Below are 27,684 nucleotides of genomic sequence, written 5' to 3'. Positions count from 1 at the left end.
TTCTCGGCACCAGATCCCAGATATAAAGAGGATGCGAGGGTGTGAGGTTGGTAAAGAGGTGTTTACAACCCTGGAATTCAGACAACAGGTACATTGGGCTGGATTTCGTTGTATCCCAGGCATCTGGGTCCTTAGGGGGGCGTGTGGGGTGGAGGTAGAGCGGTTGAAGATGACTCTGGGATAGGGCCACCACGCACACCGACGCTGAGATGGCCCAACACCATATTGCCAGTGGCGGCAAGGGGTCAGGCCGCCCACGCAACACCCACCCCAACCGCTCGGCAATGGGACCCTCATTTGCAAATTTTAATAAACTAAAATTAATCAATTAGTCACACTTACATCGCCACCTGAGTTCCTGCTCCGATCTCCAGCCCGATTGCTGACACTCCTTCGCCTTCAGATCCCCGTCCCGGGAAACAGGCGTCACATTGGTGGGGAGAGGGGAGGAAGTAAATTACTCAGTGAAGGAGGGGCGAAAGCGGTCAAAGTAACATCATTGGTCTCGGGGCTGGTGCGAAGGATTGGAGATTAAATGTTATGCAGTTTTGGGAGGAAGTTTAGATAGCAAAGGTAAGCATTTTGGCAGAAAGGGAAATTTAACAATTGTATGGTTATGTGGGTGGGGGAGGGGCAAATGAGTGTATTTAGTTTAGTTTAGAGATACAGCATGGAAACAGGCCCTTCGGCCCACCGAGTCTGTGCCGACCATCAACCACCCATTTATAGACTAATCCTACACTAATCCCATATTCCTACCACGTCCCCACCTATCCCTATATTTTCCTACCACCTACCTATACTAGGGACAATTTATAATGGCCAATTTACCTATCAACCCGCAATCTTTGGCATGTGGGAGGAAACCGGAGCACCCGGAGGGAACCCACGTGGACACAGGGAGAACTTGCAAACTCTTCACAGGCAGTACCCAGAATTGAACCCGGGTCGCTGGAGCTGTGAGGTTGCGGTGCTAACCACTGTGCCATTGTTGGCATTCACTTTATCTTTAAGTATTTAAATCTGTCAGTAGGGTTGGCAGCTTTTTATAAAGGGCACCACCATCAAGTACACCAGGTCCAAGTAAGACTCCACAATGTACTGAAAAACAGCCAAAACACAGCTGAGGCTCTTTGAACATCCACCCACAACTTCTCTGAAAAAGCTACAACATCATCATGATTATCGACAGAACTTTGTGTTAAAATGAAGAGTCTGGAACTTTCTGATGGTGGTTTTAACCTCTTTTTTTCAATCAGGTAAATTCTGCCTAATGCAGTTTCACTGGCCGCATTACATTTGTCTTTAGTTAATAATAGCATGTAAATTGATTGCTGGTCATTGTGTGCTTTTCAGTCACGTTTTTCGATAATGAAAGCTGATTAAACGCAAATGTATCAGTTCTCGGTTTGTTCTGTTCAGTTTAGCTTCAATAATTAATAAGTATATTATTTAGAAACCCCGGTGGTTTAGGAATCCTCAGTCTCACTCTGACACCTGACACTGAAAATCTACACTCCGCTTTTGTCTCCCACGAACAGGGATCAATTTATAATGTGTGATGCATTTATTTAACATTGACCTGAAATGTATCCGGTTGCAGAATGCTGTGAATGAGGCTTTTTGCCTGCCGGTTACCGAATGCTTAAAAAAAAAGGACAGAGAATGAATCTGAATAGATGCCACATTGGAAAAGCAGCTCTGGAACTTGTGAGAAAATGTGAAATAATACGATATGGAGGATATTATTGCATCCTTGTCGTAAGTCTATATGACCTATTAACGTGATATCGAGTGAAGCCGCTCCTTGTTTTACAAGTATGTTGGCTGACTTTTCTAATTTGAAAAAAGAAACCGTTTGGCGGTTATTTGCCGCTCTATTAACGTGATGCCTCCGGATTGGTGAACTAAGCAACTAACGGATTGGTAACAGGAACAACACAATGAGAAGCTGCACAGAGTGACCAATCACCAATGTCCTCATTATCATTCCTCCAGAAGGTATAAGTGGGACGGATGTGGGCGGATTCGATCATTCTTCCTGAACTGTTTTGTAACGTAGTTTTTACAGATTTTTATAAATCAAGTATACTTTTGGGGAAAAAAATGACTTGACGAGGGAAGACCAGTGGTAAAGCTCGGGCAAGGCCAAGTCTCGCTCCTCCCGGTCCGGGCGGTAGTTCCCGGTGGGCCGTGCTCACAGTCTCACGGGACTAAAGCAAATAAATACTTTATTTCAAGCATACACAAGGGAGAAGACCTGTTACCCTCCCCCGTGCACCGCACCCTGAGAGAATTCTCAATGCTCCAGAGTTTACAGCAGACATTTATAGGATACAATAGCCATTACTCATTGGTCACACTACCCCCGACACATGCCAGCTTTACGACTTGATCAATGAATTGGATTGTATGGCCCCCAACAAATGCCTCTTGTTATCTCAGCCCCCAACCTTGACGCTACTACATCCCATGGTTTAGTGTTGCCAGTCTAGTCTCTAATTTCCCTTTATCTCTTTTGTTAGGGAAGTAAGGGCAGCAAGTGTACACAGGATGTTTGAAGCAATTAAGAACTGAGTTGTAAAATCCCAGGATCGTGGTGAAGTATCCCATCAAGTATCCCATCAGGCCAAGGGGTCCCTCACAACTACAATAGTTCTGCTAAGATTATTAATGCATTCTAATGCTAACTCTACTAATGTCGAACTTTCGGCCCCCGTTCAGGAGAATTCTTGTAACCCCGAGAGTCTAGTGATGTAAGTTCAAACCCCCAAATTGGCAAGTAAAGATGGGCATTTAAGTTCAACTCATCGTGGAAGGACCAGGTCGTTGAACTCATAATTATCTCATAGCTCCGACGCTGCAAACTCGAACGTAATAAGTTAATATAACCATTTTCTGAAGCACATCCACACAAAAATCTAGCCACAAAGTAAGCAATCTGAAGATAAGCTTTGAGAACCAGAAATGTGTGCACTCAGTAAGATTTCTGATTAAATATAGATATTGTTATGAATGAGGTGGGAGGAGTGCATTTTTTATTCGAGTTCCACTGGTCCACGGGTCACAACATATATTTAAACTTTTCCCACTTACCAATACAGTCAACCACAGACTCTATTTTTATTCCATAATAAAACACACCAATCAGGTTTCTTTAATAAATAACAATATGTATTGTTATTGTAAAACAAGTCTGAACCAGTCATGAAGTAAAGCATAAACACACAGATTGAAATATTAAAGTTCCCTTTTTACCTGAGCCCCTCACACACTCTCTCTCTCACACACAAACACACACACAAACACACACACACGTTAACTGGAAAAAATAAGGAATTTTTTTCAGATTGCTATTACAGTAAAATAAAACAGCTGCGCTGAATACTTGCTTGCGGAAACAGCCGATGATGTATGTTATGTTCCCAAAACTGGGAAAGTCTTGCCTCCAAGTACACGTAGATGGGTCACTGGGATCTTTTTAGAACAGTTCTTTTCAGGCAGCGTTGAGAGTTAATTTAGCAGGCTTTTCTTCAAAGGCAGGAGACGAGATAAGTTCACAGAGTTGAGTTCTCAGGGTCTTTTAGAGAGGTGCTGGAAAGCTGAGCTGGGTTGTAGTCGTGTCTTCGTCGTTGGGAACTTTCTTGTCTCCTTGGAAGCTCTCTCCCTTTTTATGCAGTTCAACCCCCGTTCAAAATAATTCAAAAGTAAAACCGACAACAGGAGGTCAACATTTGCCCTCCATAAATCTTGACCCGTCTCTTCTTAGCAAACAATTTCTCCAGGTGTCCAAAGCTCTCTGTTGTTTAAAGAGCTGGAAGTCAGATCGTTTCCCGAAAAGTCTTGTTGTTGTTCCTGGAAATAAGGTGGCTTCCCAGAAAGGCTTGGTTTCCTCACAAGACCTCTCAGGGCCCTTTTACAAAACATTTCCAGGGACTGTTTTTCCAAGTCAAATGGCCTTTACATGACCCCCTTTGAAAGTTTAACGTTTCTTCACTCTTACTAAAATGAATCCTCAAAAAATATATTCAACAAAGCACTGAGGCACTTTTGTAACAACATATAGAGCATTACTGTCATGAGAATATCAGTGACTTGCCTGAGCAACCTGATTGATAACCATTTTCTTTCTCGTTTGACAGGCGATGTTGTTGACGGAGTATATCCTGTTGGAAAGGGCAATGAAGAGGCTGCAGTCTGAAGATACTATATTTAAGATGCAATATCTATATCTCTTTGTATCAATAGTCTTTAGTGCATGTGTGTGTGCCACAGAGCGAGAAGGAAAGGTGGAGTCACCACATATGGATATAGTGATCCACATCCAAACTGATATGTGAAGTTGTATTGCATTCCGTTTTGGAATTACTCAAATGCGGTTGACTTGTTGCTGTGTATCTGGGCTATGGTTTTAATTTGTTTCTCATCTTTGTCAGATGTTCACTGTAAGCCAGTTTGATTTTATTACTATTTGCTTCAATTCACAATTTGTCTCCATTTGCATATATTTATATCAGATTTGCGTCAGCAGAAATTGTTCGGTTAAATACATGACATATGCTTTTGTGTAGGAACATAGGAGCATGAATAGGCTATGCAACCTATCAAGCCCGCTCCGCCATTCAATTAGCTCATGACTGATTATCGAACTCAACGCCACTTTCCCACCTCAGCCCACATACCTTGATGTCATTAGCATCCAGATATCTGTCGATATCAGTCTTGAACATACTCAGTTTCTGAGTATTCACAGCCATCCAGGGTAAAGGCCTGCTCAGGTATAAAATTGAAACCCGACGAGGCCCGACCCGACCACTTCCAAACCGAACCTGACCCGGGCCAGATTCCCTTATTTTTCTTTCACTCCCGACTCAACCCGACCCGCCTATCATAATAAAGTTAATGATATCAAACAGGTTATTGTGCTCAGTCTTGTTCAAATGTGGTGATCCGGTTCATCCGTTCTGGCAGCAGGCTATTCCTGCAGATGGAATTGTGGGGAATCTGATCCTGATTCCGTCACCTGGAACCAACACCCGCACCCCGACCCCAACTTCCGCACCCTATTACTTTAAGGCCGAGTTGATTGGCTACTAAATTGCAAAGGCCTATTTCATTGCAAGGAACTGTTGCACTGTATCAGGATGTTCCATTGCAATGGGCACTTTCACTGCATAATGGCTACTGTATTGCAAGAGTCTATTGCATTGCCAGGCTCTGTTCTGCTCAACGAGATATAGCATTGCAAGTGGATGTGGCCCTGCAAGTGGATGTTGCACTGCAAAGTCCTTTACGTTGCAAGGGTTTATTGTGTGGCAATATGTGTTTACTTTGAAGAGGTGTTTGCATTTCTAGTGGCTATTGCATTGCAAGTCATAGTGCAGTGCAAGTGACATTTTCACTGAAACGTTCTATTATACTCAGATGGTTTTTGCATTATTCGAGGAGGATACACTGCTAGTGCAATTGCACTGATTATAAGTGGCTTTTGAACAGCAAGATGCTATTGCATTTTAAGGGGATATTTCGTGCAACAGAATTTTGCTTTGCAAAGGTCAGTTGCGCTTATGGGCTTGTTGCATTGTAAGTGAAAATTGACTTCCATAATGGCTACTGCATTGCGAAAGGCCATTGCACTACAACACGTTATTGCACTCCAATGGGCTATTGTATTCTAAGTGGCTGCTGCAATGCAAGGGGATATTGCAACACAGGATGCGATTGTACTGCAAAGGGATATTACATCACAAGATGTTGCATTGCAAGGTCTATTGCACTTCAAGGTGTATTTTAACTTTAAGGTTTTTTTTCATTGCATCGGCCAATTGCACTTCATGCCGCTATTGCACTGAACGTGGCTGCTACACTGCAACGGTTATTGCTCTGCAAGGGGATATTACTTTGCAAGGTGCTATTGCACTGCAAATAGATGTTGCATTGCTCAGGGCTTTTACTCTGCCTGCGGTTATTTCACTGCTTCAAGCTTCTGTACTACAAGGCGCTATGGCCCTGAATGGGGTTAATTCAGTCCAAGTGGATGTTTCACAGTCAGGTCGATTGCATACCCACAGTCCATTGTTTTGCAAAGTATATTGAATTGCCAGAGATGACGGTATTCCAAAAAATCTCGTGCACTAAACGGTGTGTTGCACTTGTTATGACCAGGTGAGAAAGGTGTCTCGGGGTCTTTTGCTGTCTTCTCCTGATCTTATAGGGATAAGGTTTAATATTAAACACACTGTGTTTTGAGCTCACGATTTGTGAACCCTTGTTCACAGATTTCCAATTATAAGACAAAGAAATGCACGGAAACAGGCTTTCTTCGATTTAAAGAAGAAATAATACATTTATTAAACTTACTTAAACTCTAATATGCTTATGGATTTACAACGCACCCACACCACCATGCACACACAGTATACACTTGCAGATACGGACAGATAAGAGTAGAAGAAATTATAATATGGAAGGATTGAGGCAGTATCTAAAGTCTTTTATTTGACCTTGCTTCGAGCTCACTTGACTGTAGGTAGGCTTGCTGTTTGTCGGGGGCTGATGTTCTACTTAGACCTTGTTCACGGAGGAGGCTTTTCTCTCTTTAAGGTTCACCTGTTTTCACAAGATTCAGTACTGTCGGAAAGAGATGGAGGCAGGCAGGACTGGAGAGGAGGTTCTCTTCCAACCAGTAGCAGATGGCTTTCTGAGTTCAAATTCTGTTTTTCCAATTTAAAAGTCCCCTAGTTGGCCAGCAGGTGGTCACGTGATCTAATGGTTTGCCCATGTTTCTTCTGTGTATTGGGGCTGGGACTGGTTCCTCATTGTTCCAACACTGTCTGTTACTATGCAACTGCATTTCCAGTAAGGGGCTTGTAGTTTTAAGTTTATTGTTCATGTGCTAAAATAATATATGCCTCAGTCTTGGTAGGTGGGGAGCTTGCCTGACACATTGCAAGTGGATGTTGCATTGCAAGTTCCGATTGCATTCAAAGGTGCTTCCACACTACAAATGGCTTTTGCGCTGAAAAGGGGTATTGCATTTTGAGCAGACTTGCAGTCCATGGCATATAGCAATAGAAGAGGATATTGCAATGCAACAGGGTATTGTGTTGCACTTGGGTATGTTAGAAATTCAAAGGTGCTACATGATGCCTTTGCCCTGAAAGCAGGAATTGCAATGAAAGGTGCTATTGCAGTCCAACGAGCTAATACATTGAAGAAGTAATTGCAGTGCAAGGGCACTTTGCATTGCCATTGTTGGATGCTCTCAATGAGCATTGCATTACTTCAGACTAGTGTATTGCAACCGGATGTTGCATTGTGGGGCACTAATCCACTACAACAGACGAGTGCAGGGGAGGTGTGTGTTGCATTTCAACAGATTTTGGAATTTCAATGGGATTATTGCATTGCAGAAAGCTACTGCAATGCAAGCTGCTGCGGCATTGCACATGGCTATTAAACTGTACGAAACAAATGCACTGCATAGGATATTGCATTGCATGGGGATGTTACACTCCAAGGAGCTATTGCACTACAAGGAGCTAATGTATTGCAAGAGGCATCTGCATTGCCAGGCTCTGTTGTGCTCAATAGTTACTGCATTTCTCAGGGCAATTGCATTGCAAGTGAATGCTGCATTGCACTGCAAGAGATGCTTACATTGAAAGATGCTTCTCTTCGATAGCTTGTATTTCATTGCATGGAGCTTTAGCATTATAGGGCCCATTACTTGCATTGAACGATTTTATTGCTGTCAAGGTACTGCACAATTCCAAGACGCTATTGAACTGCAAGGAGCTATTGCACTTCAAGGAGCTATTGCATAGCAAGTGTCTACAAAGCTGCAAGGGCATTTGCTCTGTAGGGGATCTCACAGTGCACCAGTCATTGTCATTGCAATGGGTTATTTCCCTGCAAATGAATGTTGCACTCAACGGGGCTATTGCATTTCTATAGACCTTTGCTTTCTAAAGTACATTTCCATTACAAGGCACTGCAGCATTGCAATAGTCTCTTGCAGTGCAATAGCTTTTTTTCATTGAAAGGTTGCATCACACTCAGGGGCTTCGCATTTCAACTGGAATTTGTATTGCAAAAGGCTATTGCACTGCAAGAGACATTATCATTGTGAGTTACTATTGCACTCAAACAGGATTGTTCTTTCCAAATGTCTATTGCGCTCAAGTGACTCTTGCGTTGTAAGTGATAGTTATATTTCAAAGAGTCTGTTACAATTCAAGAAGCTATTGTATTGCAAGGGACTTTGCACCAGAAGAGACTATTGCACTGTCAGTGGCTATTGCATTGCAAGTGGGTGTTTCCACTGCAAGATACTATTTCTTTGCAATCGGCTGTTGCAGTGCAAATGGATGTTGCCTTGCTTTTGGCAGTTGCACTACAAGGGGAGATTTATTGCAGGGCATGGGCTAGTAAATTGAAAGTGTATGTTGCAATGCGAGTGTAATTCCACTGCACTGCATGATGCATTTGCATTACAAAGGGTGACTTCATTACAAGAGGCTTCTGCATTCCAGTGGTCGCATGGGCTAAAAGTGCTATTTCACTACAAGTGGCTATTACATGGCAAAAGGCTTTTGCATTACCACGGACTGCTCTGCTCAAAGGGCAATTGCATTTCTTCGAGTTATTTCATTGGAATTCGATTTTGCAAAGCAAGGCACTATTCTACTGCGATTGGCTCTTGCACTGCAAGGGGCTATTACATTGCAAGGTACTACTGTATTGCAGGATGCTTTTACAATGGCATGGTCTCTTGTGCTGAATGAGCTTTCGTTTTATATAGGGATGTTGCAGTGCAAGAGGATGCTTCATATTTTAAATTCGTTCATGGGATGTGTGTATCGTTGATTAGGCCAGCATTTATTGCCCATCCATAATTGCCCTTGAAAAGGTGGTGGTGAACTGCCTTCTTGAACTGCTGCAGTGCATGTCGGGTAGGTACACTTACAGTGTTGTTAGGAAGGGAGCTCTAGGATTTTTACGCAGTGACTGTGAATAAATGGCGATATAGTTCCAGGTCAGGAAGGTGTGTGGCTTGAAGGAAAACTTGCAAGTGATGGTGTTCCCATACATCTGCTGCCCTTGTCCTGCTAGGTGGTAGAAGTTGCAGGTTTGGAAGGTATTGTCTAAGGAACCTTGGCACGTTGCTTCAGTGCATCTTGTAGGTGGTACACACTGTTGCCACTGTGCGTGGTTGGTGGGGTGTGTGAATTTTGAAGGTGGTAAATGGGGTGACATCATGTTGGCTACTTGTCCTGCATTCTGCCATGCTTCCTGAGCTGCACCAATCCAGGCAAGTGGAGACTATTCCATCACACTCCTGATTTGTGCCTTGTAGATGGTGGACAGGCTTTGGGGAGTTACTCACCACAGGATTCCTAGTGTCTGGCCGTCTCTTGTAGCCAGAGTAATTTGTGGCTGGTCAGGTTCAGATCTTGGTCAATGGTCTGCCCAGATTTTTGATAGTGGGTATTCAGTGATGCTAATATCATTGAACACCAAGGGAAGATGGCTATATTCTCTCATGTGTGAGATGGCCATTGCCAGGCACTTGTGTGCCATGAATATTACTTGCCACTTATCAGCCCAAGCCTGAATTCTGTCCAGGTGTTGCTGCATCTGATCATCGGCTGCTACATTAACTGAAGAATCATGAATGGTGGTGAACATTGTGAGATCATCACAGTACATCCAAAATTCTGACCTTATGATCGAAGGAAGGTCATTGAAGAAGTAGCTGAAGATGGTTGGGCCTAGGACACCACCCTGAGGAACTCCAGCAGTGATGGCCTGGAGCTGAGATGATTGATCTGCAACAACCACAACCATTTTCGTTTGTGCAAGGTATGACTCGAACTAATGATGCTCTTCCCTGCTGATTTCCAATGACTGCAGTACTTCTGGGGCTCCAGATGCCATACACAGTCAAATGTTGCCTTGACATCAAGGACAGTCACTCTCACCTCACTTCTTAAGTTCAGCTCCTTTGTTCTTGTTTAGACAAAGGCTGTAATGAGGTCAGGAGCTGAGTGGTTCTGATGGAAGCCAAACTGAGCTTCAGTGAGTAGGGTATTGCTGTGCAAGTGCCACTTGATTGCACTGTCAGCAACTGCTTCCATCACTTTGCAGGTGATGAAGAGTAGATTGTTAAAGCAGTAATTGGACGGGTTGGATTTTTCCTGTTTTTTGTGTACAAGCATACTTGTGCAATTTTACACATTCCAGTGTTGCGGCCGTGCTGGAAAGCTTGGCTAGGGGTGCCGCAATTATGGGAGCCCAGGTCTTCAGTCCTATTGCCAGAATATTATCAGAGCCATAGCCTTTGCAGTATCCAGTGCCTTCAGTCATTTTGTGATATCAAATAGCGTGAATCTGATTTGGTGAATACGAGCAACAGTGATTGGACGGGGAGACAAAAAATTGCCAGAAAAAGCAGCACGTCTGAGAATTGGGAACAGGTTTGAAATCAGCAAAAGAGGACAAAGAGGTTGATTAAGTGGGGGTTTGGGGGTAGAATATGAGAGTAAACTTGTGGGGAGCACAAAAACTGACTGTCAAAGCTTCTATAAATATGTGAAGAGAAAAAGATTAGTGAAGACAAATGTAGGGCCCTTACAGTCAGAAACGAAGGCAATTATAACGGGGAACAAAGAAATGGCAGAACAATTAAACACATACTTCGGTTTTGTCTTCACAAAGGAGGACGAAAGTAACCTCCCAGAAATATTAGGGAACCATGAGTCGAATGAGAGGGAGGAATGGAAGTAAATCTGTATTCATTAAAAAATAGTGCTAGGGACATTAATGGGGTTAAAGGCTGACAAATCCCCAGGACCTGATAATCTACATCCCAGAATATGAAAGGAAGTGGCTCTGGAAATAGTAGATGTGTTGGTGGTCATATTCCAAAATTCTATGGACTCTGGAGCAGTTCTTACAGATTGGAGCGTAGGAAATGTAACTCCTCGATTTAACAAGGAAGTGAGAGAAAAAAACATGGAATAACAGACCAGTTAACGTTACATCAGTAGTGCGGAAAATGCTAGAGTCTATTATAAAGGATCTGACAGCAGAACACCTGGAAAGCATAAACGGGATTGGACAACGTCAGCATGGGTTTACAAAAGGAAAACTATGCTTAGTAAATCTACTGGACCTTTTTTCAGGATGTAACCAGTAAAATAGTTAAGGGAGAACCAGTCGAAGTGGTGTATTTGGATTGTCAGAAGGTTTTTGATAAGGTCCCACGTAAGAGGCAAAATTAAACCACTTTGGTTGGAAAAGCAGAAAGGCAGATTATTATCTGAATGGTGATAGACTGGGAAAGGGGGAGGTGAAACGAGACCTGGATGTTCTTGTACACCAGTCAGTGAAAGCAAACATTCAGGTGCAGCAAGCAGTTAGGAATGCAAATGGTATGTTCGCCTTCATTGCAAGAGGATCTGAGTGCAGGAACAAGGATGTCCTGCTGCAGTTATACCGGGCTTGGTGAGACCATATCTGGAGTATTGTGTGCAGTTGTTGTCTCCTTATCTGAGGAACGATGATTTTGCCATGGTGGGAGTGAAAATAAGTTTGACGAGGCTGATTCCTAGGATGGCAGCATTGACGTATGAGGAGAGATTGGGTCGACTGGGCCTATATTCAATCGAGTTTAGAAAAATGAGAGGGGATCGCATAGAAACATGCAAAATGCTAGCAGAACCAGACAGGCTAGTTACTGGGAGGATGTTCCTGATGGCTGGGGTGTCCAGACCCAGGGGTCACAGTCTCAGGAGATGGGATATGCCATTTAGAACTGAGATGAGAAGAAATGTCTTCACTTATAGGGTGGTGAACCTGGGGAATTCTCTAACGCAGAAGGCAGTGGAGGCCATGTTATTAAATATGTTCAATAAGGAGATAAATATATTTCTTAATGCCAAAAGGATCAAGGGATATGGGGAGAAAGCGGGAACAAGGTACTGAATTAGACAATCAGCCATAATCTTTGTTGAATGGTGGAGCAGGCCCAAAGGGCCTAATGGCCTGCTCCTGCCCCAATTTCTCATGTTTCAATGTGATGCTGGGGGCCTCGGGAGGTGACCACGATGGATCATCTACTTGGCACTTCTGGCTGAAGATGGATGCGATTCCACAAAAGCTTAACAGGGGGCCTTGGAAACGTCTGTTCCTGTCAAGGGACGGCTGCACTGCAAGTGAAAGTTGCATTTCAATGTTTTTTTGCATTGCAAGGTGCCATTTTATTTCACATGGCTATTGTGCCGGAAGAAACTAATGCAGTCACTGAATCTGTTGCACTATGTCAGGATATTGCATTGCAAATGGCGAATGTACTACATGGAATTTTGGTGTTGGAAGATAATGTTGCACAGCAGGGGCTATTGCATTAAAGCTGACGGATGCGCTACAAAAGGAATTTGCATTGCAATGGATCATTACAGTGCCGGAGGCTCCGGCACTGCAAGATGCTGTTGCATTGCAAGTCGGCATTGCATTTCAGGGCACTATTACATTAAAACAGGCTCTTAGTCTGCAGGGGGCTATTGAATTGCATTGCATTCGGCTTCTGCATTGGAATGGAATACTTTTGCAGGATCGTATTGCAATGCAAGATGCTGTTGCATTGCATGTGGCAATTGAACTATGTACTTGTAAATGGAATAAAATGCACAACATACAGATGTTGCACTGCAACAGGATATTGCATTTCAAGAGGCTTCTACATTCCAGTGGTGCAGTGCACTACAAGTTATATACGTTTGCAAGTGACATTTGAATCGTAAGTGTCTATTGCATTTCAAGGTGCAATTGCAATGCAACTGGCTATTGCACAGCAAGGAGCTATTGCATTGTGAGAGTGTTAGCACAGCAGGAAGATATTGCATTTTGAGAAAGTATTGTAATTCAAGGTGGTATTGCATTGATCATGGCTATCGTATTGTAAGGACCTAATGCACTGCATTGGGATATTGCGTTGCAAAGGGCAATTGCACTCTGATGAGCTATTGCACAGCAAACGTACATTGCTTTGCATGAGGCTTTAGCATTGTCAGGGTATGATGTTTTTATTACATCACTTAACCCTGGTGCATTACAAGTAGATGTTGCATGGCAAGAGGGTATTGCATTGCCAAAAACATTTGCAGTTTAGTGCTTATTGCATTGCATGTGGATAATGCATTGAAAGGGGCCATTACATTGAAAGAAGTAATGACATTTCAACGGACACTAGTCTGCAAGGAATTGTTGCATGACAATGGGCTAATGCAATGAAAAAGGCATGCTGGAGTTTTTGCTCTGCAAATGGTTATTGCACTGCATGGTGCCTTTGCCATAAAAGGGGTATTGCACTGAGTTGGACTATTGCATTGCCAGTGGATGTTGCATGCCAAGGGCTATTGCACTCTCAAAGACCTTTGCATTGGAGCTATTTTACTGCCATGGAACTGCAACGCGCTATTGCAATCCAAGGATCTTGCGTATTAATGGTTCCATTGCATTGCAAGAGGATGTTGCTTGGCAAGTGTCGACTGCACTGCAAATCACAATTGTAATACAAATGCCTATTGCATTGCAGGGAGCTATTGCATTGCTACATGATTTGTATTGTGAGGCGATTTCATATTGCAATAGGTCATTAAAAGGCAATTTCCTCCTGTTCAAGGTGGACGGGTTGCATCTAAACTGGCAGGGCACTAATATCCAGGCTGCAAGGTTTGCTAGCGTCACTCGGGAGGGTTTAAACTATTGTGGCAGGAGGGTTGGGAACCAGAGCAGTAGGACAGCTAGTGAAGTAAATGTGGAGGACATAGTAAATAAGGCCAGCAGGACCAGGAGGAAAAGCAGGCAGGGAGATGTTGCTGAGCACAGCAGGACAGTTCGTCTGAAGTGCATTTGTTTCAATGCGAGAAGTATAACAGGTAAGGCAGATGAACATAGAGCTTGGATTAGTACTTGGAAATATGATGTTATTGCTATTACAGAGACTTGGTTGAGGGAAGGGCAGGATTGGCGACTACATGGTTCAGGTTTTAGAAGCTTCAGACGGGATAGAGGGGGATGTAAAAGTGGTGGGGGAGTTGACTTACTGGTTAAGGAGAATATCACAGCTGTTCTGCGGGAGGACACCTCAGAGAGGTCATGCAGTGAGGCAATATGCGTGGAGCTCAGGAATAGGAAGGGTGCAGTCACGATGTTGGGGGTTTACTACAGGCCTCCCAACAGCCAGCGGGAGGTAGAGGAGCAGATATGTAGACAGATTTTGGAACGATATAAAGGTAACAGGGTTGTAGTGGTGTGTGATTTTAACTTCCCCAATATTGACTGGGACTCACTTAGAGCTAGGGGCTTGGATGGGGCAAAATTTGTGAGGAGCATCCAGGAGGGCTTCTTGATACAGTATGTAGGTAGTCCAACTAGGGATGGGGCCATTCATGACCTCGTATTTGGGAATCAGCACGGCCAGGTGGTCGAAGTTTCAATGGGGGAGCATTTCGGGAGCAGTGACCATAATTCCATAAGTTTGAAGGTGCTTTTGGATAAGGATAAGAGTAGTCCTCGGGTGAAGGTGCTAAATTGCGGGAAGGCTAATTATCACAATATTAGGCAGGAACTGAAGAATTTAGATAGGGGGCGGCTGTTTGAGGGTAAATCAACATCTGACATGTGGGAGTCTTTCAAACAACAGCTGATTAGAATCCAGGACCAGCATGTTCCTGTAAGGAAGAAAGACAAGGTTGGCAAGTTTCGGGAGGCTTGGATAACACGGGACATTGTGAGCCTAGTCAAAAAGAAAAAGGAAGCATTTGTAAGGGCTGGAAGGCTAGGAACAGATGAAGCACTTGGGGAATGTAAAGACAGTAGGAAGGAACTTAAGCAAGGAGTTAGGAGGGCTAAAAGGGGTCATGAAAAGTCATTGGCAAACAGGATTAAGGAGAATCCCAAGGCTTTTTATACATATCGAAAGAGCAAGAGGCTAACCGGGAAAAGGGTTGGCCCACACAAGGACAGAGATGGGAATCTATGCGTGGAGCCAGAGGAAATAGGTTAGGTGCTAAATGAGTACTTTGCATCAGTATTCACCAAGGAGAAGGACTTGGTGGATGGTGCGCCTAGGGAAGGGAGTGCAGATAGTCTCAGTCATTTCATTATCAAAAAGGAGGAGGTGTTGGGTGTCTTGCAAATCATTAAGGTAGATAAGTCCCCAGGGCCTGATGGGATCTCCCCTAGAATACTGAGGGAGGCAAGGGACGAAATTGCTGGGGCCTTGACAGAAATGTTTGCATCCTCATTGGCTACAGGTGAGGTCCCAGAGGACTGGAGAATAGCCAATGCTGTTCCTTTGTTTAAGAATGGTAGTAAGGATAATCCAGGAAATTATAGGCCGGTGAGCCTTACGTCAGTGGTTGGGAAACTATTAGAGAGGATTCTTCGGGACAGGATTTACTCCCATTTGGAAACAAGAGAACTTATTAACGAGAGACAGGATAGTTTTGTGAAGGGGAGGTCGTGTCTTACTAATTTGATTGAGTTTTTTGAGGAAGTGACGAAGATGATTGATGAGGGAAGGGCGGTGGATGTTGTCTATATGGACTTTAGTAAAGCCTGGTGCAAAAGGTGAAGTCACACGGGATCAGAGGTGAGCTGGCAGGATGGATGCAGAACTGGCTCAGTCACAGAAGACAGCGGGTAACAGTGGATGGGTGTTTTTCTGAATGGTGGGATGTGACTAGTGGTGTTCCGCAGGGATCAGTGCTGGGACCTTTGCTGTTTGTAGCAAATATATATGATTTGGAGGACAATGTAGCTGGTCTGATTAGCAAGTTTGCGGACGACACAAAGATTGGAGAAGCTGCGGATAATGATGAGGATTGTTAGAGGGTACAGCAGGATATCGATCGGTTGGAGACTTGGGCAGAGAAATGGCAGATGGAGTTTAATCTGGAGAAATGTGAAGTAATGCATTTTGGAAGATCTAATGCAGGTGGGAAGTATACAGGAAATGGCAGAACCCTTAGGAGTATTGACAGGCAGAGAGATCTGGGCGTACAAGTCCACAGGTCACTGAAAGTGGCAACGCAGGTGGATAAGGTAGTCAAGAAGGCATACAGCATGCTTGCCTTCATCGGTTGGGGCATTGATTATAAAAATTGACAAGTCATGTTGCAGCTGTACAGAACCTTAGACAGGCCACACTTAGAATATTGCGTGCAATGCTGGTCCCCACACGACCAGATGGGCGTGGAGGCTTTGGGGAGGGTACAGAGGAGGTTTACCAGGAGGTTGCCAAGTCTGGAGGGCATTAGCTATGAGGAGAAGTTGGAAAAACTCGGATTGTTTTCACTAGAACGACGGAGGTGGAGGGGCGACATGATAGAGGTTGACAAAGTTTTGAGCGGCATGGACAGAGTGGATGGTCAGAAGCTTTTTCCCAGGGTGGAAGAGTCAGTTACTAGGGGACATAGGTTTAAGGTGCGAGGGTCAAAGTTTAGAGGGGATGTGCGAGGCAAGTTTTTTACACAGAGGGTGGTGAGTGCCTGGAGCTTGCTGCCAGGGGAGGTGGTGGAAGCAGATACGATAGCGACGTTTAAGAGACATCTTGACAAACATATGAATAGGAATAGAATAGAGGGATATAGGCCCCAGATGAGCAGAAGGTGTTAGTTTCGGCAGGCATCAAGATCGGCGCAGGCTTGGAGGGCCGAATGGCCTGTTCCTGTGCTGTACTGTTCTTTGTTCTTGTTCTTTCTTCTTTGTATTGCACATGGCTTTTGTACTATCAGGATCTAATGCACTGCATCGAGCTTTTGCACTGCAAGAGGCTATTGCATTGCCATTCTCTGTCGTGCTCAAAAGGTTATTGTATTTCTGCAGTCTATTGCTCTACCTCTCTTAGAGACTATTGCATTGCATGCTGCCTTTGCTCTATAAGGGGCTATTGCACTGCATGGGGCTATTGCTTTGCCAGTGGATGTTGTGCTGCAAATGCTATTGCACTACAAGCTTATTTTTGCATTGTCATGGTCTATATGCTTGATGGGAGTGCAAATTTGTGTTGGCATTGTGAAAGCCTATGGCATCGCAATATGCCTTTTGCACTACAATGGGCTGCAACACTGCATAGGATATTGTGTAGCAAGTTGGGGCGGCACAGTGGCGCAGTGGTTCGCACTGCAGCCTCACAGCTCCAGAGACCCGGGTTCAATTCTGGTTACTGCATGTGTTGAGTTTGCAAGTTCTCCCTGAGTCTGTGTGGGTTTTCTCCGGGTGCTCCGCTTTCCTCCCACAGCCAAAAGACTTGCAGGGTGATAGGTAAATTGGCCATTATAGATTGCCCCTAGTATAGGTAGGTGGTAGGGGAATATAGGGACATGTGAGGATGTGGTAGGAATCTGGGATTAGTATAGGATTAGTATAAATGGGTGGTTAATGGTCGGCACTGACTCGGTGGGCCGAAGGGCCTGTTTCAGTGCTGCATGTTTGAATCAAAAAAAGAAATGCAAAATCCCATTGAGACCATAACAATGCAAAATACTCTTGCAATACTCGAGGCCCTTGCAGAGTAATAGCTCCTCAGATTGCAATGGACTTTGCAGTGGAGGATCCACACGCAATGCCACAACATCTTGCATTGCAATAATGTCGCAATTGAATATCCACTTGCAACGCAAAATATACTTGTTGTGCAATAGATGCTTGCAATAGCCAGTTCCAGTGAAATAGCGGCTTGAAATGCATGCACCTCATGCAGTGCAACTTCCTTTTGCAATTTAAAGCCTATTCTAGTGTAATTCACCTTGCATTACAAAGGCCTTTTGCTGTGCAACTACCTCTTGAAGTGCAATAGCCTGAACATTTCAACAACCACTTGCAATACAATAGCTGCATGATGTGCTATAGCTCCTTGTAGATCAAAAGCCTCTTACAATGCAACAACTACTTGCATGTAATAGCCCATAGCAATGCAACATCCATTTGCAATGCAATAGCTCCTTGCAATTAAATTTCTTCTTCCAGTGCAACAGAGCGTTGCAGAGCAAGAGACCTTGTAGTGCCAGAATACTTGGTGTTAAATAGTGACTTGAAATGCAATGGACTCTTGCGATGTAATCGTCGCATGGAATACAATAGCCACTTGCCAGGCGATAACCTCTTTTCATGGTGTTCCCATTTTTGTTGCAATCGACCATTGGGGAATGCCCTGGAAAGGCTAGATCACTCGAGTACAATATCCTCTTGCAAGGCAACATATTCAGCAATGGAACGGCCCTATAAATACAATAGCCATTAAGCATAACGGAACTTGTGAATGAAACGGCTGCTTACAAGAGAATCGCGTCTTGCAGTGCAAACGCTCCTCAGTGCATTCGTCCCTTACAGTACAATAGTCATATGCAATGCAATAGCACCTTGCATTGCAGTGCCAGCCTTCAATGCAATATCCTCTGAAATGCAAAAGCCTCTTGAAATGTAATAGTCCCGTGCAATGCTTTAGCACTTGGTGGTGCAATAGGGCATGTGAGAGCAGCTTATTCGGCACAGACCGGGGATGGATTGTGGGATATTTCAGCTCTGTTTCTGGTGCTCGGTCCCTGACTGGGTGAGAGCAGCTCATTAAGCATCGGCTGTAGCTCGAGTCGAGGTTTTTCCTCCTTGTGTGTGGAGTTCAATGTATGAGTGGATGGAGTAATCATCATTACATGTGTCTAAATGCCATCTCGCTCTCTCGCTCTTCGCCGCTCTCCCACTCTCTCTCGCAGGAAGTCTGGGGCTGCATGCATTGAATAGAGATGGCCCAGTTGTAAAGACTTGCTCGGGCATAAAATTGAAACCCGTCCCAACCACATCCAACTGGAAACCGCCCTGGGCCCGAGTCCTTTAATTGTTTTTTTCCCACACCCAATTCGACTGGACTATCGTATAAAGTTAATGACATCAAACAGGTGATTGTGATCAAATAGTAAAAAAAACAAGAAATGCTGGAAATACTCAACAGATCAGGAAGCATCTGTGGAGAGAGAAGCAGAGGTACCGTTTCTGTTCCGTGACCCTTCTTCAGAACTGACAAATGTTAGAAATGTAAAAGACTTTAAGCAAGTAAACGGGGGTGGGGAGGCGGGGTCGGGGAAAGAGATTACAGAAGAAAAGTTGTTGATCGGACACAGTCACAGAAAATAACTGACCAGAAGGTCATGGAACAAAGTCACCCGATATGTTAATGGAGTGCTGAAAGACAAATCGTTAGTACAGAGAGGGTGTCAATTGTCTGTGAAGCACAAAGCACTCAAAGTGGGGGCCTGTCATGCTCTGAAATTATTGAACTCATTATTCAGTCCGGCAGACTGTAGCGTGCCTAATCGGTAAAAGAGATAAATGAGATGCTGTTCCTCGAGCTTGCGTTGATGTTCGCTGGAACACTGCAGCAATCCCAGGACAGAGATGTGAGCATGAGACCGGGGTGGGGGGGGTGGGAGGGGGGCATGACGGGTTGTGGTGATGGCGTGGACTGCTGGTTATAGTTCACTACCTTGTCCAAATGTTGTGATCTGGTTCATCCATTCCGGCAGCAAACTATTCCTGCAGCTGGAGTTATGGGGAATCTGATCCTGATTGCGTCACCAGCAAGCAACGCCCCCCGTCCCTAACTTTCATAAATGAGCGCTTTGTGGCCGAGTTCATTGGATAATGATCAGGGATACAAACCTAGTCATTTCAATACCCCCTCCATTTTTCCGTCAACACAATTTTCGAAGGATTGAAGGACTGTAGAGATCTGGAGTGCTGGTGGGCGGGAGAGGGGAGGGGGGTGCTGCAAGACCATGAAGATTTGACCATGAGCAACATGGAGGCCAATTATGATTTTCTTACTGCTATTTCTAAGTTCGGTGAATTTAATTCAGAGAGATTGGACTGGAAGCCAAATTTCGGTGAAAGGAAAGATCGATTGATTGGAAAAATGGCAGTTCAGACTTCAGAGTTTCCCAGTGCTGTTTGATTGTTAATGTACAATTCTGCAGATTCCCGGTGCTGTCTGATCTTTAATCTACCAATCTGCAGATCTACAGTACTGTTTGATTGAAGACTTCTGATTCATCAGCATACACATAATGGAAAGAACCTCGAATAGCCTAGAAAGCAAAAAAGGATAACAGATATATTAATGCTGACGAAGTATGTTGAACTATTTGTCGCATTAACATTTAAAACAACTTTACATAAAAGTTTGCATTAATTAAAAAAGTCCTTACTGTAGATTATTTGATGTCATGCGTGAATCTCAACCTTCCAAAGTGTTGAAGAAAAGCCAGATTGTGCCCAATTGTTGAACAAATTCTCCGGACTCAGACGTTGAGAACAAACTTTTTATTGCATGATATCATGGGGGAGCACACCTTACCAAATTGCGGTCCAGCGCAACTCCCGCCAGCTACAAATCGTCGTGGACTTATATAGTATAAAAGAAGCAGAGCTAGCAGTTTCACAATTAAGCATAAACCACAGGACAACCACAAGACCACCTGCAGCTCTGTGCCCTTTGCAATGTCCGAGGTCAGTAGAGCGTTAGTTCGAGCATAACAAGCTATTGTTCCCTATTTAACGTACACACTCCAGGTACTATATTTGGCCGTTACTTCTGGCTAGGTTGCACAAACATGATAAAAGCGGAAGAGTCAGTAACGAACAGTCTGCTTTCACTTCCCCAAAATCCATCATGAGCTCTGTCCATTCCTAAGCCAGATAATTGTGGTCAGTTGCTCTGTCTACATTTCCTGATCATTGGTTAGGTTAGCTACAAGCTGCGTCCTGTTTCTCTATTTTTACAAAGTTAAGAAATAATTAGCGAAGCTCAGAAAATTCTCCAACACAAAGCTTTCACTGTTTTCATCTATCCTTTGAGATCTTTGTAAGTTTTTGTGGCACTGCCAGATAAACAATCAGCAAGCACTGCTTGTTAATTGCTTTTACACACTGGACTCTCGTGTTCCTCTGCAAGATCACAGTTCAGTCTTCGAAGAGATAAAGCTTCCCAGAAGCCCTGATGTGAAGTATTAAAATGCAAAACAAATAATCTCACAACAGTTATGTATTTATTCAACATCTGTACTCCAATCCCTTGCGTACAAAAAGTTAAGGAGCCAAACTACGTTTTTGCAGATAACTTTCAAATACACATGGCATTTCTCTTTTCTGTCAGAAATGTCAGCTGTCTCTTCTGAGTCTTTCAAGCAGCGTCTTGATTCCATCATGATTTTTAAGCAGTCTTCTCATGAAATTATGCATTTTCTCTCTGCAGAGAAAGACTTGCTCTTCTCTCGCACCTTTTACAACCTCATGATGTCCCAAACCACTTTCCACCCAATGAAGGTCTTTGTGAATTATCGTCACTGTTGTCAAGTAGGAAACGCAGCAGTCATTGCCCAGAGCAAGCTCACACAAATAGCACTGTGATAATAACCAGATAAAACAGAAACAAAACACGTAAAAGTATATTAAAAAGAAAACATATAGCCGACTCCAACGAATCACCCAATCGATAGTTAGGTGAACACTTACTTTAGTAGTCAGTTACAGACATAGCAAAAAAGAAAAGAAAAGACCAAAAAGTCTTATAAATTGTCAGGTAAAAAGAAGAATAGAGTCAACAGTGGAAGGCTCAAGGCCAGTCCTCCGCTGGTCGATTGTTCTTCCAGCTATGCTGAAGTTCCTCTCAATGCGGCTGCAGCTCGCTGTAATGCAAAGAATACTTCTAGCCAGCCTGGCCAATTTAAAGTATGTAACACTGTGTTCCTTCCACCAGCCCAACAGATCACACTCGTTTGCCATTGCCAAAACAGCAGACCTCTGTGTTGTGGAGTGCCGCACTTCATCAATTGTGTCCATTTCTTCATGAATATTCTCTCATTCAACAAATTCGGTCATTGCTTTTTTGGCAGCTGTCGGTTCACTGTCAGTCACTTTAGTTTTCTTCACAGCGTCTTCTGTTTTAAAGTTGTTGATACGTCTGAACTCTTCAGAACAAACGTCATCCCTATCATGGCTGGACAATACTCGGAGCTGATTCAATTTCGGCCTGAGAAATGTCGCTAGCTTGTGCTCGTCATTAACTTCAACTTTCTTAACATAGCAAGCACTATGTTAGCGCCTTCATCTGTCACCAAGACTAATTCATTCAGTTTGCTTGGTCCATTCCAAAAGTATTCACTAGCAGCTTTAAAGTCTCATGCCTGATGTTTTCGCCAGTTTTGGCATCCTCTGGTAAAAAATTGTTGTTGTTGAATCTTTGGCATTAAGTTGAAAATCTAATGACAGCTTATCGACATATAATGGATTTTACGGTCGTCATCCATCCACATGTCAGTTGTCATTCTCACATATACATCCTTTATTATGTCAGTAATCTGAGAAATTAGTTATTTTCTCTTTTCCTCGGCACCTTCTTGAAACTGTTCGAGGATTTGGTAACACACTTGCTGCTGATATTCGACCGTATGTAGCACCTACATGATAAGCGCTTGTGCTAACTCCACAAACACTTCACCGGAGACAGTTTGGACAGGTCAAATATCCTTGCAACAGAGACTCACGCATTTGTCTGAAATTTCTGATTTCTTGTGAGCGTATGTTTTTTTTCACTTGTCTGTGAAACAAAAGTTAGTTCTGACTGACTTGGCCCTTCTGCAGGTGGAGTATAACCTTCTTAAGTGTGCCGCTGCAAAGATGAATTTCCCATCTGTTTGCAGTCATATTTTGGTTGAAGTTTGCAAGATATGCATTGTACAAATCTGCTTGAACCGTGACTACTGCGGGAAACAACAACATTGAAATGTTTCCAAAGGAAGATTTACCTTTTCCGGCTACTGGACGTACCCCTGCTGAACATTCACCAGCAGAAAACATTTATTTTACATCCATAGTGCACTGTACTGTAGTGTAGAATCACCTCTGCTCGTGACACCATGAGCACGATGGCGTTATAGAAATGTTCAATCCCTCACTGCAGAGTGCGGATTCCGGACTGCATGTTTCCTGCCTTGACTCTAATATTGAACTGAAGATTATTTCCTGGAGGCAGCACCGTCCAACCCGACCAACCCGAGCCCGAATGCTGGACTTCCAAGAGAGACCCGACCCGACCCGACCCGAACCCCACACACGTAGTAGTGTCTCGTCGGCCTCGGGTCAGTTAGCCAGGCTTTATTATGAATCACTCCTCATCCTCCTTGATATAGCTATCAAATTCAGCACCATTCAGCACTCTTTCCTTTACAAGCTTGTCTTCTCTGCTTTGCATCTGTTGTTAATTGCTGTCCCCAGATTCTACTCTTTCCTCACTCGACTCTGCATTGATATTAATGACATGCGACCTCTGTTCACATCCAATGAAAGGTATTTGGCCAATTGCTCCTCTTTCCTGCACCATTTTGAGGTTGTCTTCGAGGGGGAAAAAATAGCTAGCTTTCAGCATGCAGGCTAATGATGCCCAACCTTATCTCGCTGACACCTTTACTGATCCAAACGGTGTCCCCATGTTGCGTGAAATTTCGTTACTGATACCTATTATTGCAGCTGAATTTCAGCAAGAGTTGAACAGGACTCCGGCAGCACCTCCGTCCAATTCAGTACTGTCTCAAGCGGACTCTGGAGCTATGTTAACATCGTTATTTAAAAATATGTGTTTTATGGGATGCGGGAAATGCCAGCATTTTCTGTCCATCACTACTCGGACCTGACAAGTGAATGCCTTGATTGGCCATTTCAGAGGGCAATTCAGAGTCAAGTACATTGCTCTGTGTCTGGAATCACCAGATCAGGTAATGGGGACAGAATTACTTCCCCAAAGGATATTAGGGAATCAAATGAGTTGCAACAACATTAGATGATGATTTTATGGCATCATAATTGAGACAACTTATTTTTTCATTCCAGATCTTTAGTAATTATTTGATGATTTAATTTAAATTCCACCAGCTGACCGAGTGGGATTTAAACCAGTATGCCCAGGGCATTAGCCTGGGCACCAGAATTACTAGTTCAGTGATATTACCGATACATCACCGTCTCCCCAATACTTACTCAACATGATGATGATTTGGACTAAATGCAAAGAACAAAGAACAAAGAAAATTACAGCACAGGAACAGGCCATTCGGCCCTCCAAGCCTGCGACGATCCAGTTCCTCTATCTAAACATGTCGCCTATTTCTAAGCGTCTGTATCTCTTTGCTTCCTGCCCATTCATGTATCTGTCTCGATACATCTTAAAAGACGCTATCGTGCCCGCGTCTACCACCTCCGCTGGCAACGCATTCCAGGCACCCACCACCCTCTGCGTAAAGAACTTTCCACGCATATCCGCCCTAAACCTTTCCCCTCTCACTTTGAACTCGTGACCCCCAGTAATTGAATCCCCCACTCTGGGAAAAAGCTTCTTGCTATCCACCCTGTCTATACCTCTCATGATTTTGTACACCTCAATCAGGTCCCTCCTCAACCTCCGTCTTTCTAATCAAAATAATCCTAATCTGGTCAACCTCTCTTCATAGCTAGCGCCCTGCAGACCAGGCAACATCCTGGGGAACCTCCTCTGCACCCTCTCCGAAGCATCTACATCCTTTTGGTAATGTGGCAACCAGAACTGCACGCAGTATTCCAAATGTGGCCGAACCAAAGTCTTATGCAGCTGCAACATGACCTGCCAACCCTTGTACTCAATACCCCGTCCGATGTAGGGAAGCATGCCGTATGCCTTCTTGACCACTCTATTGACCTGCGTTGCCACCTTCAGGGAACAATGGACCTGAACACCCAAATCTCTCTGCACATCAATTTTCCCCAGGGCTTTTCCATTTACTGTAAAATTCACTCTTGAATTGGATCTTCCAAAATGCATCACCTCGCATTTGCCCTAATTGAACTCCATCTGCCATTTCTCTGCCCAAATCTCCAATCTATCTATATTCTGCTGTATTCTCTGACAGTCCCCTTCACTATCTGCGACTCCACCAATATTAGTCTCGTTTGCAAACTTGCTAATCAGACCACCTATACTTTCCTCCAAATCATTACTGTATATCACATACAACAGTGGTCCCAGCACGGACCCCTGTTGAACACCACTGGTCACACGCCTCCATTTTGAGAAACACCCTTCCACTGCTACTCTCTGTCTCCTGTTGCCCAGCTAGTTCTTTATCCATCTAGCTAGTACACCCTGGACCCCATGCGACTTCCCTTTCTCCATCAGCCGACCATGGGGAACCTTATCAAACGCCTTACTGAAGTCCATGTATATGACATCTACAGCCCTTCCCTCATCAATCAACTTTGTTACTTCCTCAAAGAATTGTATTAAGTTGGTAAGACATGACCTTCCCTGCACAAAATCATGTTGCCTATCACTGATAAGCCCATTTTCTTCCAGATGGGAATAGATCCTATCCCTCAGTATCTTCTCCAGCAGCTTCCCTGCCACTGACGTCAGGCTCACCGGTCTATAATTACCTGGATTTTCCCTGCTACCCTTCTTAAACAAGGGGACAACATTAGCAATTCTCCAGTCCTCCGGGACCTCACCCGTGTTTAAGGATGCTGCAAAGATATCTGTTCAGGCCCCAGCTATTTCCTCTCTCGCTTCCCACAGTAACCTGGGATAGATCCCATCTGGACCTGGCGACTTGTCCACCTTAATGCCTTTTAGAATACCCAACACATCCTCCATCCTTATGCCGACTTGACCTAGAGTAATGAAACATCTGTCCCTAACCTCAACATCCATCTCGTCCCTCTCCTCGGTGAATACCGATGCAAAGTATTCGTTTAGAATCTCACCCATTTTCTCTGACTCCACGCATAACTTTCCACCAATGTCCTTGAGTGGGCCAATCCTTTCTCTGGTTACCCTCTTGCTACTTATATTTGAATAAAAGGATTTGGGATTTTCCTTAACCCTGTTTGCTAAAGCTATTTCATGACCCCTTTTAGCCCTCTTAATTCCTCGTTTCAGATTGGCCCTACATTCCCTATATTCTTTCAATGCTTCGTCTTTCTTCAGCCTGCTAGACCTTATGTATGTTTCCTTTTTCCTCTTAGCTGGTCTCACAATTTCACCTGTCATCCATGGTTCCCTAATCTTGCCATTTCTATCCCTCATTTTCACAGGAACATGTCTCTCCTGCACGCTAATCAACCTCTCTTTAAAAGACTCCCACATATCAAATGTGGATTTACCTTCAAACAGCTGCTCCCAATCTACATTCCCTCGGCTCCTGCCGAATTTTGGTACAGTTGGCCTTCCCACAATTTAGCACTCTTCCTTTAGGACCACTCTCATCTTTGTCCATTAGTATTCTAAAACTTACGGAAATGTGATCACTGTTCCCAAAGTAGTCCCCGACTGAAACGTCACCCACCTGGACGGGCACATTCCCCAACACCAGGTCCAGTATGGTCCCTTCCCGAGTTGGACTATTTACATACTGCTCTAGAAAATCCTCCTGGATGCTCCTTACAAATTCTGCTCCATCTAGACCTCGAACAGTAAGTGAATCCCAGTCAATGTTGGGAAAATTAAAATTTCCTATCACCACCACCCTGTTGCTCCTACATCTTTCCATAATCTGTTTACATATTTGTACCTCTATCTCACGCTCGCTGTTGGGAGGCCTGCGGTACAGCCCCAACATTGTTACCGCACCCTTCCTATTTCTGAGTTCTCCCCATATTGCCTCACTGTTCGAGTCCTCCATAGTGCCCTCCTTCAGCACAGCTGTGATATCCTCTTTGACCAGTAATGCAACTCCTCCACCCCTTTTATCTCCCTCTCTATCCCGCCTGAAGCATCGATATCCTGGGATATTTAGTTGCCAATCATGCCCTTCCCTCAACCAAGTCTCAGTAATAGCAATAACTTCATACTCCCAGGTACTAATCCAACCCCTAAGTTCATCTGCCTTACCTACTGCACTTCTTACATTAAAACAAATGCAGCTCAGACCACCAGTCCCTTTGCGTTCATCATCTGCTCCCTGCCTACTCTTCCCCTTAGTCACGCTGACTTCATTATCTACTTCCTTACAGGCTTTAGTTACAACCTCCTTACTGCCCACTGACATCCTCATTTGGTTCCCATCCCCCTGCCACATTAGTTTGAACCCTCCCCAACAGCTTTAGCAAAAGCACCCCCAAGGACATTGGTTCCAGTCCGGCCCAGGTGCAGACCGTCCAATTTGTAATAGTCCCACCTCCCCCAGAACCGGTCCCAATGTCCCAAAAATCTGAACCCCTCCCTCCTGCACCATCTCTCAAGCCACGTTTTCATCCTGACTATTCTTTCATTTCTGCTCTGACTATCACGTAGCACTGGTAGCAATCCTGAGATTACTACTTCTGAGGTCCCACTTTTTAACTTGGCTCCTAACTCCCTAAATTCTGCTTGTCGGTCCTCATCCCGTTTTTTACCTATATCATTGGTGCCTATGTGCACAACGACAACTGGCTGTTCACCCTCCCCCTTCAGTTGAAACCTATATTAAAGGCATATCATGTCTGACAACATTGAATGAGGTATTTAATGGAGTAACAGAGGGTTGATAAAGATATCTGGTTTCTATCGTGCACTTGGACATTCAAATGGCATTTTCTAAAGCACCATCTAGCGGACTT

This window comes from Heterodontus francisci, chromosome 21 (assembly GCF_036365525.1).
Source record: "Heterodontus francisci isolate sHetFra1 chromosome 21, sHetFra1.hap1, whole genome shotgun sequence".
NCBI classification, from domain to species: domain Eukaryota; kingdom Metazoa; phylum Chordata; class Chondrichthyes; order Heterodontiformes; family Heterodontidae; genus Heterodontus; species Heterodontus francisci.
The sequence above is the reverse complement of the archived record's forward strand: the minus strand, read 5'-3'. Positions refer to the sequence as shown.